The following is a 16,514-nucleotide window of genomic DNA, read 5'->3' as shown; positions in this document are numbered from 1 at the left end:
AACAGCTGCATGAGAATATTTAACGGATTTCTTGGAGCCATCCCTACTCTTGATAGGACTTTTAAAAGGGTAGCTTATGAAAATCTATGCTGAATGGTTCTGAGAAAGTGAAAAACCAACCAGAAAATTGGCAAGAAATGAATTCTCTAGATTTACTGACTAAGTTTCTCATTGTAGGTCTCCTTGGCTGGTGGACAACCACAACACATGGCATAATTTGATACTTAAGGGTAGTCAGTGGCCATCACAAGATGAGTTGAGATCAGTTCAGAATGGGGGAAGTCTTTTTAAAGATGTCACCTGAGTGCAGTCCTGGAAGATGAGCAGGATTCATTTATGCATATTCATTTATGCACAGCTTTGACTGTGTACCCAGCTCTGTGTTAGAACTGGGACTTGAGCTCACACTATAGTGAGGGAAATGGACTAATCAGTTGTTGCAATCCAGTGCAAGGGATGGCAAACGATGGCTTCTGGTTCAAATCCAGACAACCACCTGTTTTTATACGGCTCATGAGCTGAGAAGGATTTTTACAAAGCAAGGAGGGATGGGTGTGGGGTCTCCCACCAATGCTTTTTTTTTTGTGGCATTTCAAGCCATATTGGGGGCCCTTTCTGACCCTTTAGATAAAGATATTTTATGGGTTGAAGTAGCAGCCTACTCATGGGGAACACAGGAGGGACACAAAGGAGAGACAGTTAAATCTGCCCAGGGAGATCAGAGAAATCACCCCCAGGAGGGGGTGAACAAACATCTAGCTCCTTTCCCACTTGATATATCTTCAAATACACCTGTTCCTTATAAAACATGGCACCCATTGCTCTACTTGTCACTGTCCATTGATTGTGTTCCTCTTTGTCACTGTTTCTCTAAAGTCAGGTTTCTTAATGGAAAATCAATGGATAGGGCTTCAGAGTTCTGAGAACCCCTGAACTAAGAGCAAACTGACACACATTTTTCTGGGAGGGTTCAGGGATTCTTTAAGAGGTCCATCATTCAGGACTTTTGAGAAACACAGTTTTAAAGTGGGTATCTCAAAAACTAAAATTAGTATTGCTGGTGGTGGAGTCTGAACAACGCAGAATTAAGTAGAAGGATTATGAATTCCCTTCTGTTAGTCCAGGCCAAGATATTCCGATAGGTTCATTTACTCATTTGACATTTAGTGAGAAGCTCCTCAAAATACTGTTTGGGCTGTAGGTGCAGTTTCTTGCTTCAGGTGATAGCACAAGATGTCAACCTGGATGCTCAAGACAGTGGGGTCTGAGAGAAGGGTTAAGGTGCCAGTAATCTATTTGGAAGGTGCAAGCCCAGGACAGTGAGGGCGAGGAAGAGAAGTGGGACAAGGGAAGATATTCTGCATTGCTGTCCTGGCCGATGCCTTTCTCAAGCTGTGAGGAATCACATCTGTCTCAGCAGCTTATTCACTTGGCTCAGTACTTCTCCAGGAGCCAAGGAGGGGCCACATCTTGGAACAGTTTCTAGGAGAAAGGAAAGGAGGCTGGATTTATCTACTGACCTCACTCCCATATCCTTTTTACCTTGGGAAAACTATATATCATGAGGTGCCAAACTCTACCTCATTTCAAGCTGACATCTTCCAGCCCTGAGGAACTGCTCAGGAAGCTTGGCCCCATGCTTCAGACAGAGGACCTGCTTGTCGGAGGAGACATGTGACCGTAGGTGAAAATGAGAGAGAGCAGAGTGAGGAAGAACATGTTCCTCCTGAGATTGGGTGTTCATTTTTTTTTATCTACACATCCACCAGATATTTATTAAGCCTCTAGTCCGGGGATCTCCAACCCCCAGGTCGTGTACTGGTACCAGTCTGTGACCTGTTAGGGACCAGACCTCACAGCAAGAGGTGAGCGGCGAGCAAGCGAGCAAAGCTTCATCAGTATTTGCAGCCTCTCCCCAGCGCTGGCATCACCACCTCAGCTCCAACTCAGATCATCAGGCATTAGATTCTCATAGGAGTACCAGTCCCTGGTACCAGAAAAGTTGGGGACCACCGCTCTGGTCTGTGCCAAAGGTGATAGTGTGTTTGAACAAATACAGACATGGTCTTTTTTCTCACAGAGCTTAAAACCCAGTATGGGAGATACATATTAATTACATAATCATACTAGCAAACATATAGTTGCAACTATGTTCAGCACTCCTAGGAGAACGAAAAGTAGACTTCTCTGAGGGTCTTTATTAGTTGGTGTTAAACTAGTGAGACAGGTTAGAAAAGGCTTTAGAGGCAAAGTGGCTCCATGAACTGAGATAGAAAGGACAGTGAAGAGGTAAGCGCAAGAGAAAGGGACGGGAGGGCTTTCTGCTTGGGGACACCGTGTCCAAAGCCTCTGTGGTAGGTATGACAAGTATGAATGCCAGGAAAAAGGCCAATGTGACCTGAACAGATAGAGTTTGTGGGAGGGGAGATGGGGAAATGGGGCCAGGCCATGCTAGACTGTTGAAGGAGTTTCACCTTTCTTTGAGGTGGAACAGAAGTGTTATAATATTGTTAGAGGTAGTTTAGAAGGCCTAGGTAAGAGGACTCCCAAATATTGAAGACGCTCTCAGCTTCAGACTGTCATGCCAGAACTATGCTTGTAGGAACCATTCCTGGGAAACCCCGAATATTAATAACAACAAGTGTATGTGAAGGAAAAGCAACTCCAGGAAAATGCCTGAAGTAGCTACAATAAGCATTAAGGCTTTGGGGCTGGTAATCATGGGAGACCCTCCCCTGCTGGCCCTCAGGACATTTTTCAAATGCTGCAGATCTTTTTCTAGACTATTAGCTCTTAAGATTTCCTAGCAAATTTGTCAGGTAGGGCAAGAAACTCAGGGTGCCCACATGGAAAGTTCTAGAACTGAATCTAGACTACAAGCCTCCTTCTGAGGTCCCATCCCACAAATGGCAATGCTGGGAGACCGTCAGATGAAGGGCTTCTCCCACACAGTCCTAGGCCAGGGTCTGTCGCTACACCGGAGGATACCAATCACAAGTTCTCAGTGTTTCTGGTGACCACTGACTCAAATTTTCTTTGAGCCTTACTCTGTCTAAAGTAGCAATCCTTACTTTGCTTTCAAGAGCTTTGGAGGTAGTTGTATGACCAAAAACGGCATGTTTAAAATGAAATACATCACAAAGGAAAAACCCCACAGTGAAGCAGTTCAAGAAAGAACTTGTATCAGTCCAACTACTAAGTTACCATTGGCTTGTTTGATAAATGGAATAACCTAGCTCATTAACCCAGAAAGTATCTCTGAAGGGCTGGCTTTCCTGTCTCTTGAAAACCTTTGAGAGGAGTTTAAATTTATTCTCATTTGGCAGGAATTTATTTATGTATTGTGATTACCTCCAGTCAGGGCAAATTGTTTGATGATTTAGCATGACTGCAAGAAGCCTTTGGATTGGGGAGAGCAGGCTTGGCTGATTATAAATTTATGCATAGAACCAGGGTGTTTGCATGTGTGTGCGTGCGTGTGTGTGCGTGTGTGTGTGTGTGTGTGTGTGTGTGTTTATTTTTTTCTAATCAAGGCAGAGATGGTAGTAGTCATGCGTTCAGAGCTATGAATAGTTTTGCTTCTTTTTTCTTCAGGATATTTCGAGATGGTTCCAAGAGCAGACCTTCCTTGACCCACTGATCCATGCACAAGAAATAATAGGGAATACCATTTGCAAGATTTCAGTTCCACACATTCCCTGGGTGCTCTGCATTTTTCCTTTCTGAACTGGGCAGCTGAGTATGAGAAGTTGATTTAACACATCAAATCATGGCTATTCCTTCTAAAAGCTTTCACGTGCACTCTTGCTTTGTAATTCTAAAGCGTGTTAATCTTCCCAGGACAGAGAAATGCAAGACTTCACAGTTAGATTTGGACAAATTGGAGGATTTAGAAGAGTCATAAAGGTGATTAAAGGCTGGAGGGAGTGACTGAAAAGAGATTACGGGAGTAAATTGCGGATCTTGGCCAAATTACAGATGTGGGAGGAGCAGAGGGCAAAACACTTAGAGGATGATAAGATGTTGGGACAGGAAGAGGGGCTGTTTCGAGGCTCTTAACCCCTTTTTGGGTCATGAGCCGTTGTGTGGATTCAGTAAAAACTCTGAACCATCTCCTCACACACTCTTGGCTCATCTCTTTCCTGCTCCTGCTCCTGCTCCAGACATGATTACTATATGAGTCTGGAATTGCCAGATCTTTTTATTTTTTTTCAAGACAAGTTAAAAACACAGATTTTAATGTAATTTTTAAAATTAAACCATGCTAGGCAAATTATCTCTCTGGGCCATAGTAGCCCCTAGATTGCCACGAAATCTTCATCTTATTGCCTCCTTTAGTTCTTTATCTGTTTGGTTTGGCTCCACTTTTTTTATGTGGGAAGCTTTCTTCAAATGCCTGACCCTTGGTGTACTAGACTGCAGATTCAGTGTAAATAGGTGGGGCTCGCCTGATGGGTGTTTCTCTGGGACACCTAGTTTTTCTAGAGAATTGCTTACTTTCCCAGGGGAGGGAGGAGTGAGGTGGGTGTGAAGGAGGATAGAGGATGGAAAAGGTATGTGGTTCCATAGCTGGGTGCTGCTGTTAGGGATAGGGCAGTTCAGTGTGCAGATTATTGCTAGTCTGCCTGTATTAAATTTAACAATTTACCCCAGTGCTGGAGGCCTCTGAATCCAGAGAATCCTCTTGTTAAATTTTTCCAAAGAATGAAGGCCCTAGTCTTTTGCAGAGTTAGATGCTTTGCTATGCAGGGGTAGGGAGAGGCTCTGAGTCTAAATTGCTCTATTTGCTTTTAAATAATCTCTTTGTTGTCAAGATCCACCCCTGACCTCTTGCTGCCTGGTGCCTTCAGGTGCTCAGCCCCTCAGGGCTGCTACAGAACTGGTTACCTTGCTTCTTTCTTTTTGGGATCCAACTCTGCAAGCTGCTGGGTAGGGCAAAGAGTATCATAAGCTAAGTTACCATTTTTCCTGCTTTCTATTTTTCAAAACCTCTCTTCTGTAGTTATCTCCTGCTAGTTCTCTTCATCATAGTAAAGAAAAATGTTATAGTTTTAGCTATTTTATAGTTGTAACAGTCTTTTTAGTGGGGATTTGGGACGGGAAGGACAGAGAACTGTATTATTGGTCTGCCATTTTTAACAGGATATCTTCCTATTTCCTAATCCAATTTTCTCTTATTTCTTCAGGACCTTAATTCATTTATTTTTCTTTTCTCATCTTTTCCCAGTCTCTCTACTGCCGGTTCCTTTCTTACATTCTCCATATTCAAATCTTATGTTCTAAACCCTAAAATAATTATTCTTCAATTATTCTTTTGGACTTTAAGTTTTAACACTAAAGAGTAGCTTAGTGTTGCTGCTTCTGGTATTTTTAACCCCTGTCACGCTTTAACTTCTCCCCCACAATTGCTGGTTCTCTTAGAAGGGTCACCAAATCTCCAGTTTAACAATCCCTCTCAGTCCTCCTCTTCATTCTTACTGGTGAGTCACTGCAGACTCCCGACCCTCGATCCTTTTGGTGGCTTTGTGATCCCAGAAGCCCTTCTACTTCTGGCCACTCCTCAGTCTCCTGAACTTGCCCTTCATCTGCATATATCCAACCCCCAAGGAACGGCCGTAGCGCTCTTCAATCTCTTCTGAAACCAACACCCATTTCCATGTACGCGGCTGTTCCCTTTACGTATGGAATCCTGTATCTGCATCATGAACCGTGCGTGACCTTCTCCCTTGATCTAGTCCAGCCTGTATAAATGCCTGTTGGAGCTACTTACACAAAGGTCCTGATGAAACTGCAAATTTACACACCTAAAACCAAATCAGTTTTATCTCTCAGGGCCTGTTCTTCCTCTTGTGTTTACTATTTTTGTTAATGGTGTCACTGTCCTCCAATTCACTCAAGTTAACATCTTTAGGGCCATCTCTTAGCTATTACTTTTTCTCACTCCAGAATCTAAGTAGTTACAAAGCCCTATTGCTTTTGTCCTTGGACAGAATCTGTTGCCCATCTTCTATTTCCATTACCACTGCCCTCGCTAGGACTGCATCGCCTCTTGCTTATCATTAAAAAAAAGTTCTTCCTGCTACTCTTCCTACCTCTATTTTTCTTCTTTCCAGTCCATCTTCTACACCTGTGACTCCCAAATGCCTATCTAGTGATATCAAAATGAACTAGGATTTTTTCAAAACGCAGATTTCTAGACACCTACACACACTGATTGTGATTAATTAAATCTGGGTGGATATAGGAATCTGAGTTTTTAAAGATGCTTCACAGTCCGTAAAGCAAATTTAGAACAACATTTACTAAGTGTATCATTTATATAATTTTAACACAAAAAAGTAATGCTACATAGTTATGGATCTATACATATACCTATATGTTCCTTTTTCTATATAAACATAAATTGGAAGGTTACTCATCAAAGGGAAGTGTTTATTTCTGGGGAAGAGAACAAAGGAGAAGTCAAGGACAGGTATGGTTTATATCTCTTAAAAAAATCTGAAGCCAAAATGGTAGAACATCAACATGATTTTATTATGAATGGAGAATTGTTGTTCTGTTACTTGTACTTTTCTCTCCACGTTTAGCAAGTTTGACTCCAGATTCTGATTCATATCCAGGTTTAGGTTCTGTGATACCATAGAAGGGATCATCTGAAAATGCAGATGCGACTACTTCACACCTGTTTGAAAGCCTTCCATGACTCCCATCTCCTACAGAGTCATTTTCGAATTCCTTGGCATAGCATTTGCGATTCTGACCTACCGTTTTAGCCTTGCCTTCAATTACTTGCTATTCACTCAGTCAGTGGGCTAGAAAACTCTGTTCTTTGTGAAACATGGAAAATGCTATTTGCTTTCACTTGGCTCTGTGTCTTTTGCAGATGCTGTTTCCTCTGTATTTAATTCTCTTTCCTGACTCCTCACCTTTTACTCATTAAAATATTGTTTATCTCTCAAGATCTAAAGTTGTATCTCCGCTAGGAAACTTTCTCCCTTTTCAAAACTTCCTTTTCTGTGCTTCCCACAAAATTCCACTTACATTTCTCTTGAGATACTTAGAGTATTATGGTATGGGTCATCGTTATTCACCTCTGTGCTTATTTTATCTTCCCTGACCCCAAATGTAAGCTGTGTGCAGGCAAGGACTGTATTCTTCATTTACTTGCCGTATCTTTTATTGAATCAGCTATTTTAGAGTATATGTTATATGCAAGGCACTGTGCTAGATTATGAGGACAGGTACATGAGTAAAGCAGACTTCTGTCATAAGGTTGACAACAAGTGCTCAAGTCTTTATGGAGAGGAGAGAAAAAGAATGCCTTTACCTATCTGGCAGGCTGTTAAATTTTAAAAGAGGAAGGAATTCAATGTGGTTGATGAAACTGGACAAAGACTTACAAATGAGTTGTCTTTTGAGCTGAGCTGTTCTTTGTGAGATAGTGACAAGGAGACATAGTCAAGATATAAACTTGTTGAATTAATGAATAAATCCGAGACAGAGGGATCTCAAAGTCTTGGAGGCATGTGAGAAGCTATTTAAGAACAGTCAGTAATTTATTTTGACTAACTCCTGCACCAAATGGAGGGAAGCAGTGGAAAATAAGGCTGGGAGAGAGGTCTGTGGACCCAAACACTACACTATAAAATGACTGGAAAGTTTGTGGACAGGCTTATGACACGATTGGGCTCTGTTGAAGGCAGCAACAGGTAGTATGGTCAGTAAAGGATATTGGGAGAGCAGGTAGAAAGAAGTCATGACTTGGTCCAAGACAGATGATCCATGGGGCTAGGGCGTCAGGCAGCATGCATGGAAGAGAGGGGACTGGCATGAGCAGTTTTTGTGTGGTAGAACTGATCCACCTGTACTTCATTACTGTGGATTATGGAGCTGATTGGAATTGGAAAGCAAGGGAGCGAGAGCCCTTGATGTTAAGTTAAAGAGTTGAGCCTGGGTCCTGACTAGGAAATGAGTCTGTTAATATGAATGAGAGCATTGGGAAGAGAAGGTGTTTTTGTGGTAAAGATGATGTGTTCTGGTGTTGGATATTGTAATGAAATAGTATGCCCTAACCTAGGTATATGTAAGTCCTAACCCTCAGTACCTGTGAATGTGACCTGATTTGGAAATAGAGTCTTTGCAGATGTTAAATTAAGGATCTCAGGATGAGCGCCTCTTGGATTTAGGGTGGCCCCTAGATCTGATGACTAGTGTCCTTATACGAAAAAGGAGAGGGCAATTTGACGCAGAGACATGGGGGAAGGGCATGTAAAGACAAAGGCAGAGATTGGAGTTGTGTAGCTACAAGCCAAAGAATGCCAAGAATTGCCAGCAGCCACCAGAAACAAGGCGGTGACATGGAATAGATTCTTCCTCAGAGCCTCCAGAAGGCATCACCCGTGCTGACCCTTGATTTTGGATGTCTGGCCTTCAGAACTGTGAGAGAATGAGCTTCTGTTATTTTAAGCCACTAAATATGTGGTAGTTTGTTATGGCAGTTTTAGGAAATGTACAGATATGCTCAGATTTTAAAACAGAGGGCGAGAATTTGCCAGCCTTGAAACTACATCTGTAACGTTGTTTTGCATGATTCACTGGACTCACCCACAATGGCCATTCATTTTAAGGACCCATTGTGGGTGTTAGCTTGCTGAGGGGATGGGGCTGAGAGTGAGGAGGGAGTTGTGTTGGTTAAATGAAGCAGATAGAGTGGATTTGCTTCCCTACAGGTAAAACTATTTCAAAAGCGAGAAGCAATCAGTAATTGAGCCTTCACTGAGTTTCTATGTTGTGTCCGACACTATGCTAGGCACCTAAAGGGAGGTAAGAATAAGATTCCACATGGAATCTTGAGATGCTTGCAACTCGGATACTTGAAACAAATTAGCAAGGGTAATATGTAATCAATTGTTAAGTGGTATAAAGAAGTTTGAATTGGATAAGGAATCTTATTTTAATTTTTTTATTAATTAGATACTTCAATTTTTTCATAATCCATCACTGAGTTTCAGATTCTGTGATAAAGGCTCTCAACAGGGTGTGTCTCTTGATTCCTAAAGTCAGATTACCCCTTGACATGATGTATGATGTGTGCTGATTTAACAGCAGAGCCCTGGAATTTGTAGGCTGAGAAATTATCCTTTTTGTTTTTCTTTTTCTTTTTTTAACTTGCTTGCTAGGAAAATTCTGTGCAGTCTCCAGAATCAGCAGGGGGTGGAAGTACAATTACCCTCGGTAATGGGAACTGAATAAATTCAAGTACAGTGTTATCTAAATGGTTTGACAAGTTCCCATTTGCCTGGCTAATTACATCAGTCTGCTCTCTCTTTTATTCCATGGGCTGGGACCTGGCAGGCGTGGCTATTAGCTTGAGTGTTAGCTGTCCCCTGCTGCTGGAATATGCCCTGGACAGGAACCCCCAGCCCATCACCGCAGGTTAGAGAGCACCCAGGGGCCTTGTTTGCTGGCTTCAAGACTGCATGGGGGCATTACTTCTCATAATAGGAGATTTCACATTTGTTTCTAGGTACTTCTAGGCAAAGCTGTGCCAAGCTTGTGTTGGCTTTGGGGAGGTGGCCTGAGCAAGACTGAAGAGACTAATGGAGCTGGGACACTAGGACAGGCTAGGTGACCCCTTGTGCTCCCACTGTCATTTGTGACTTACCTCCAACACTCCATCTTGTTATAGTCTCCCTCTGAATCCAGCATGGTCCCCTTTAAGTCATAGCCTCTGGAGCCAGACCTAAGGCCCACCTGTGCTATAGGCCAAACATTGTCTACGGAAAGTGTGGAAATTAAACCATGGTGTTTGTGTCTCTCAGTACTAACGTCAGTCAGCTCTCATTACAGCTCTCATACAAAAAGTGCAAACTTTTCCAGTGAAGCAGAAAGTAATGACTTGTGACTCAAGTCTTAGAACAACCAGGAATCCTTTTGTCCCCAGTAATCTCTTGTTCCAGACTCTTCTGCAATGTGTGGGACACTTTGGCTCACAACTCTTCCTTTTCTTTTTAGGAAGATTAGGAACTGAGGTTGGTTAAGGCATCTGAGCCAGCCCTGGGCATTGAGGCATGAAGAATGAGAACACAGTTTCTGGGAACAGAATCCCAAAGATGCTGCTTGCAGGGTAACTTCTAGTTAGCACAGAGCATTTGGGAAAGGCAGAGAAAGCTCCTATAACATGGAGGGCAGGGGACTTGGGGTGGTGGTTCCCTGTTTTGGAGTAAAGGTCTTCAGGGTGTTTGTGAGGTATCCCCACCTGTCACTTTCTCTGGATTTAGAGATTGCCCTGGTTGGGGATAAGGAAATGAATGGCAGCAAGGCCCTTGGAGAAGGATAGCAGACAGTCTCCCTGCAACCTTTATAGACTCCTTCCTGGGAAATTGGGTATGCAAAGGACAAAGGAAAAGGGGAGAATATTAGCTGTTTAGGGCTGCCTTAACAAGTACCACAGAATGGGTGGCTTAAACAACAGAAATGTCTCTTCTCACAGTTCTGAAGGCTGGGAGCCTGAGCTCAAGATGTTGGCAGGGTTTTGGTGTTCTTCATAGCTAAAGCTCAAGTGTCTTCATTTCTTCTGAGTTGTCCCTGCTTGGCATGCAGACGGCTGTTTTCTCCCTGTGTCTTCAGACAATGTTCTTTCTGTACATGTCTATGTCCAAATTTTCTTTTAGAGGGTCAGCAGTCATATTGGATTAGAGCCCACCCTAAGGACCTCATTTTAATTGAATCACTTCTTTAAAGACTTTATTTCTAAATATAGTCACACTCTGGGGCACCGGGGGTTAGGACTTCAACACATGAATTTTGAAATGAGGAGGACACAATTCAGCCCACAAGAGAAGGGAACTGGCATTCTACCAAGATCAGGTTTAATTTTATAACTACTGATGAATCCCGATTGCCTTGTTGGGGTTCTTATTTTGAGAGTGGATCCAGGCCGTGGGAAATATTTTTGAGGGTGTGTGTGCATCAGAAATGCTTGAATGAATGTAACACAACTTGGAGGGTCGTAATGATTGTCACAGATAAAATTTGAGTACTTAAGTTGTGCTTTTTATCCACTTCCAGAGTGTATGACCGATGCCCTGAGAAGAGGGGCTGAGTAATTGCTTGGGACAGAGAACTGAGTGCCTTCTTATTGGGGGGGTTTCCTGAGTAGGCTAATTTGAAATCCTTTGTATTAGCATCCTAGTTTCAGCCTGTTGGGGTCCAGGTTCTACAACCCATAACATTGTCCCCTTTTTAGAAGTGATAGATTCTTTACCTATACACTAAAAAGAACAATTTTAACAGTATTTGTTTTGTTTTTAATCTAAAAAATATACTCTTGCTCTTGAAGCCAGGCTTCAATAAACGTAGGAGGGAAGCACAGCTAAATTCTCTATAATTTCCTATAACAGATTTTGTTGTTTAAATGACATGTTCCCAGCTAATTGAACACTGAAGTAGTGAATGAACTTCAACTCAGCTGTGTGCCGACAATCTTGAGTGACAGTAGATCCTCCTAGCTGAGAAGTTTATGCTGAACAAAGTGGCCTGAATCCTCTATGGCTCTTGAATTTGCTTGCAATTCCTTTGCAGCAAAAATGATTGTTTTTAGATAGCTTCCTGGGGACATATTTTGATGACTCATACTGGGCCCTGCTTGTGACTTCAGGTGTGCAGTGGCATCTCCCCTTTGTGCCACCTGCTCTTTTATACACTGAAGATGAAAACCAGAGTGGAGTGCAGCTTCTTGGTTTTGTCTTTCAGCTATTCAGATGTCTGCATAGGGAGTTGCTGTGTTTGTCGTAAGACCCATGTTTCTGACTTCTTGACATCCGCTGTTTTGATAGAAGCCCATTATCACTGGGTTGTAGGTCAAGAATGACACATTATAAGCTTTAGGCACTATCATATGCAGAGTTCCAGTGTACACTGGCCACTTAGTGTGGATATTCTAATCTCACTTTGGCTTTACACATGAAGAACATTAATTAAGATTGTGGGGGAGATTTACCTAACCCTTAGGGGAGAAAAACTATTTAATAGACTTGTTTTCTTGCCGCTGCTACTTATTCTAAAACAAGGATTTATACAATTAATTGGTTCCTTGTGGAGCATCTCTTCTGCCTCTTATACACTGTTCTTAGAATAAAGTTAACATTTTAAAAATTAAACTTTCACATTGTAAATATTTGATAATTACTTGTCAAATTAATTATATAAAAATGATTCCAGAATAAACAAAATGTGTTTATTATGTACTTGCAATGGAATATTATTCAGGCAAAGAAAGGAATGGAATTCTGATACATTATGCTAAGTAAAATACAGATACAAGAGGGTTTTACATGGCTCCATTTATAGGAGGTATCTTGAGTTGACAGAGTCATAGAGACAAAGTAGTATAGTGGTTACCAGGGGCGGGAAAGACGGCTTACTGGGTATTAGGTGCAGAGATTCTGTTTGAGGTGATGAAAAAGTTCTGGAAATAGTGGTGATAGTTACACAACATTGTGAATGTACTTAACTTACGCTTAACATGTTAAATGGTAAATTTTATGTTATGGATATTTTACCATTTAAAAAATGGATTCCAATGCAGAATGGTATATAAGACTTTTACAAATGCAAAAATATGAAGTTAAACCTTATATTTCTTAGATATATATTACCCGAGCTTATAAATCTTCTGAGGGCATTTTTCAGTCAATCTGCCCCTAATCGGCAGTAGAGAAAATCTCTACTCTAGGCTGTTGCCCAAGCCCACTGCCTCAGACAGTTACAAGCCCAATACCCACTTAGCTTTCTGCTGGGAGAAGTAATAACATTTCTGGGAAATATCTCAAAGGATATGGAGTCCATCAATTCTTCCAGGAATTCTAATTTGCATCCCCAGCTCAAGCCAGATGATCTGACCACTGTATGTTTGGGCACCATTCTGCCTTGCTAAATCACTTCAGTGAGTTGTGCTTCGGCCTCTCATCTCACATTGAGCGAAGCAGTAGGAAGTGTTATGGGCGATCCCTACTGCATACACTTAGAGACACTATTAATTATTACTTTCCCTCCTGACCCCCACAATGCAGATTATAAAGATACTTTAAGAATTTACCCAAGGAAAGGAAGGTTAACACCTTGAGAGCAATTTCTCAACGACAAGAAAAAGCTAACACTCTTGAGAGGTATACACATTTTATATTACCTTAGAGTCAATGCAGTTGTCTTGTGTCTGTTTTCTTCTTTGCTTTGGCCACTAGAATGCTCAAAACCCAGTTTATGAACCACATCAAGTGATAGCTTAACACTTTACAACATACATTTCTGTGGACTAACTTTTCCTCATGCTATTGTAGCCTCTTCTGTTGTATTCTTTACATAATATACATATTTTAAAAGTCAACTCATCCTTTTTTGACATTAGATGGTGTATTAGTCAGAGTTCTCCAGAGAATCCTGACCAATAAGGGGTGTGTGTGTGTGTGTGTGTGTGTGTGTGTGTACTGAAAGAGAGAGAGGGAATATTTAAGGAATTTACTCACATGAATATGGAGGCTGGTATAGTCACGGCAGGCCACCAGGCCAGAGACCTGGGGGGAACCCCAGTCTTTTCTCTTATGGCCTCAACTGATCGGATGAGGCCCACCCACATTATGGAGGGTAATCTGCTTTACTTGAACTCTACAATGTAAGTGTTAATCACATTTAAACAATATCTTTACAGCAATATCTAGATATGCTTAATCAAACAACTGGGTATCATGCTCAGCCAAGTTGATTAAACTCATAAAATTAACCATCACAGATAGGGATAAAATATATAATAGAATTTTGAAAAATTGGGCATAAGTGTTTTTATCTTTTTTAGTGGCTTGAGTCCACATGGAAAAAGTTTCCAGTTCCCTCCCACATCCTCATCTAGGTTCAAGTCTCATGTTGTCATTATTTCGTCAGCTGGTAGGGCTGTCTTCCAAAGCAGGGTTGGTTAAATGGTATAGAGTCTACATTGTGTGTGGATGTGCTGAATGTGTGAATGCACTGACCTGCCAATATACCCTGATACATGTCAGTGTTATACAAAGTTCTTCCAGTGCCTTGGTAAACAGCCATTTTTGTGGACAAACATGATGAGGTATGTATGATTTCACCAATTATTACCATTCCCAATTAGACGGGGCCCAGGTGTATGTTAATAAAACATTAGCTCACTCTCTCTGTAACCTTAACAGCCCTACCTGACTTGAGTCCAGGGATTTCAGGCATTTAATATTGTTCAATTGGTTATATTGCTGCCGTTCTATCCTGAAACGTCTTCAAACATTCAGACACCTACCTGCCTTTTCTGAGGAAACACTCCAGTTGTTCACAAATGCAACTCATCGTCACCAGTGGCTCTTACCTTATCTTTTTATCTTTGGTAGGCCGGCAGTTACTTTGGATGCAGACCTCTTTGCTGTTGGAGAGAGAAGCCTGACAACTGCACTCTCTCTTTCTCAAGGTAAGAATCAAGCAATTACACACAGCCCTCAGCTTTCCATTTGGAAGCTCTGGGTTAGGTCATCACTCTCTAACATCTTGCGACTCTATCTTTAGTCCATCTTCTTGGTGGTATGCTAGGTTTTCTATCCCATCCTAACCCTTTGCTGCTCAGCGCAGTCCTGGCATTTCGAAGCCTGGCTCCTCCCTCAGTTATGTGTCCATTGCATTCAGGAGGGAGTCCCCATGCCCAGAGGGTAATCAGTGGATCGAATGCTTCTCTGCTTCCCACATAATACACTAATTTAGCCAATTAAAAGAGAACCTTCTGGAGTAACTGTCCGGTCATGGGGGTGGGATATGTGGGGAATGGGAAACAAAGCTCAAAAGTGCGTATGTCAACTGAAATACGTCGCTAATTTGACTTAGTGAGTGGAGGTGATGGATTATTGACATTTGTAATGATAGGACATTTAAGTGTTAAAGATTTGAAAATATTTCCTGATCCAAAATAGGATGAGAGTGTTACTCTAACAGAGAAAAGGCAACAGCATCGGTTTGGGCCTCTTTAAAGTTGTGTTTTACCAATGACTGCTTTTTACTTCATTTTGCTATTTTTGTTTAGATGTGGTACTTAATACCCACAATGACTAGGTTCAGTTGTTAGGCCCCTTTTCATTTTCCCAGGGAAAAAACTGAATCTGAGGTCTGGTTTTCTGAGTTCAGGCTGCCAAAGCCACGAATGTCTTTTTGAGGCTTCAGGGACCTGAGCTTGGTCTGCTGAGTAATCTCCCTGGCAAGGGCTCTCAGCTTCCAGCCCTGAGGCCCTCTTCCTTGCAAACAAACCTCCCACCTTGAAACTGACAGGTAAGGGAGGCAGCCTCCAAAAGAAGTCATCTGAGATTGTGAGGTGATGGGACCAGGGCCATGTTTACCTTCCTGTTTCTTGTCCAAAGAGCAGATTGAATTATTAGCCTTATGTTTATTAATGGTAATTATATCTTTCAAGTACAAAGCAGAATTCTGTAGACTATCTACTGAGATGCTTTACCATTTTTTTTTAATTGACATGCTGTATGTTTGTTCCAGATATTTTTCTAGGTATATTTGTTTTGATACCATTGTGGCCAGATGTGTACATAATTGTGGATCCTGTTATTTAATTTACTATTGTAACATCTAAGTTATTAACAACTCTGAATTTAATCTTGAAATTAAGCAAAAGTAGAGACAATGACTCATCAGTGATTTAACACACACACACAAAAATTTCAGAGATACATTTCCATCATTAACATTTCATCACAGTGTTCTCATAAGTACTTTTTAAACAGTGGGATCTAATATAATTAATTTTTTAAAAAATTTATTTATTTTAATTGGTTTCAAGTATACAGTATATTGGTTAGACATTTATATGATTCATAAAACAATCCCCCTAATTGCTCTTCTCTTCTCTGGTTTTTCACCTAGCCAATATATGAATGCTAACTGCCTTCCCTATGCCATGCTTTACCCCATTCTCCCAGCCCCTTATCCTCTCTCCTCTATGTCCATTACCAAATTGTCCACTATATTCGTGAGTCTACTTTTGATTCGTTTGTTCTTTTTGTTCCTTAGATTCCACGTATAAGTGAAATCATATGGTATTTATCTTTCTCCCTCTGACTTATTTCACTCAGCATAATAACCTCTAGGTCCATTTATGTCATTGCAAAACTTTACCTTTTTTAAAGGATGATATCATATTATCCTAATTAGGCCCAAGAAAACAGGTTGGAATCTGTCTATTATCATCACTGTTCTCCCTCAGATGATATTGGGTGGTGTGCAAGCTGTTACTTCAACTTAAGAGTCTGCTATTAATAAACTCTAAGAATATGGACATTAGAGAAGCAATAGTCCAGCAATGAGACACATAGAGAACAGTAGGTGATCTTCCAGAGCAAGGAAACTTAATGCCTTTTTAGTTATAGTTTTAACCATAGCATTAGGAACATCATCGTCATAATAATGATAATCATAATAATGATAACAATGGTAATGAAAAATAA

At 41.2% G+C, this 16,514-nt stretch overlaps 1 protein-coding gene across 5 annotated transcripts in view; it reads left to right on the top strand.

Moving 5' to 3' along the window:
- Positions 1-16,514, top strand: part of LYPD6B (LY6/PLAUR domain containing 6B) — a 150,514-nt gene that overhangs the window by 83,805 nt on the left and 50,195 nt on the right. For all 5 annotated transcript variants that reach the window (XM_036237080.1, XM_036237082.1, XM_016151131.2 and 2 more), the window contains one exon: positions 14,406-14,482. The gene's annotated coding sequence lies outside the window, so the exon portion shown is untranslated. The remainder of the gene's footprint in view (positions 1-14,405; positions 14,483-16,514) is intronic.

This window comes from Rousettus aegyptiacus, unplaced genomic scaffold, assembly GCF_014176215.1.
Source record: "Rousettus aegyptiacus isolate mRouAeg1 unplaced genomic scaffold, mRouAeg1.p scaffold_m13_p_2, whole genome shotgun sequence".
In the NCBI taxonomy this organism is placed as follows: domain Eukaryota; kingdom Metazoa; phylum Chordata; class Mammalia; order Chiroptera; family Pteropodidae; genus Rousettus; species Rousettus aegyptiacus.
The sequence above is the reverse complement of the archived record's forward strand: the minus strand, read 5'-3'. Positions and strand labels throughout refer to the sequence as shown.